The following is a 1,348-nucleotide window of genomic DNA, read 5'->3' on the forward strand; positions in this document are numbered from 1 at the left end:
GGAGGGTCCCTCGTGGCAGGAGGAGTGGGATGCATGGCAGGAGGTTTCGTGGCTGTGGCAAGGCCGGCGGGAGCACATCCTGGAGTATTGGCAAAGCTGTGGGGAGGAGAGAAATGGTCATGCTAGTACAGTGGCCCCGGTGTCCATGAGCAAACCTGCATTCTCTCGTTTGCTCTGGAATTCCCCATTTTCTCCCCAATTTCTACTTATTCAGCTCTAAGAAAGTGATTTCAATTTATATCCCCCACTAAAACTTGACCTTTTATGGAGACAATGCGCTTCTCAGAGAAAAATGACTCAAAGCACACATTGCCCATAGGCAGCTCCCTCCAGGCCTTCCAGCGCCTTCTACTCAAACCCTTCGAAGCCTCTTTCCCACAAAGCCCTGTCTCTGTATTTTCCAATCTTTCTGTCATTTTGGTTAGGCTCAAGCCTCTGCCTGAAGCGCCTAGGTCCCACTTGCCATTTGTGTTACTAAAACAAGCTTTGGTGGGTAACAAGAACTTGGTCTCTGGCACAATGGAGGTCCAGAGGTGAGGAGTGAGTATCCTACTGCAGCTCTACCAAAGCTTGTGTGAAAGCAGCCGGTTTCATGAAGAAGCTCAAGAGAAATAGAAAAATGGGACTTACCCCTTCAGCACTAGGAATGAAGGTGTGTAGGAGCAGGGAAGCGAATGAAGGAAACTGGGATGAGAGACCTTTTATACTCTTCCAAAGGGTTATCTGGGACATGAAACATCTTTTGGCAAGTGTAACCTAATTACACATCCCAGCCCATTTCTATCCGCTTTATTCAGCTTCCGACGTTTACCCTTTGATGCCCCGTGCTTTTAGCACTGTAATTGTCCCGTCGGTTATTAATAGCTCTCTAATTCCTTTGCCTCTTTGTGAAGGAGATTGGAAGGTATTCCACACAAAGTGACACCAGTCCCGAAGAAACTAATGGACCTGGTGACGGCCAACAGGTATCAAGCCGAAGACATGTTTGTAATGCAGAATTCCTTGAGCTGTTCCACATTGTCACATGGACTAAGAGCTCAACGTGATCACATCTCCATGTGAAAGAAAAATAATTACTAATGTCAACTCATGGGGATTATGTTTAGGGCAGGGATAATCCAGCTGAACTGCCCAAAGGTACTGGGTATCTTAATGAGAGGTTTGATGTTGGCCCAAAGGTGTCCTTCATTGATGGTTTCAACCATCTGCGTGGTGTGTCCTATCGAGGATTTATTTTCTTTTTGTGTGATTGGATGCCACGTGCCCACCAAAGCCGCTCTATCACCCCCCTCTTCCTCCGGACAGAGGAGAGAAAGTACAACAAAGGGCTCGTGGGTTGACGAGGAAA

Source organism: Buceros rhinoceros, unplaced genomic scaffold, assembly GCF_000710305.1.
Source record: "Buceros rhinoceros silvestris isolate BGI_N320 unplaced genomic scaffold, ASM71030v1 scaffold7828, whole genome shotgun sequence".
Taxonomy (NCBI): Eukaryota; Metazoa; Chordata; class Aves; order Bucerotiformes; family Bucerotidae; genus Buceros; species Buceros rhinoceros.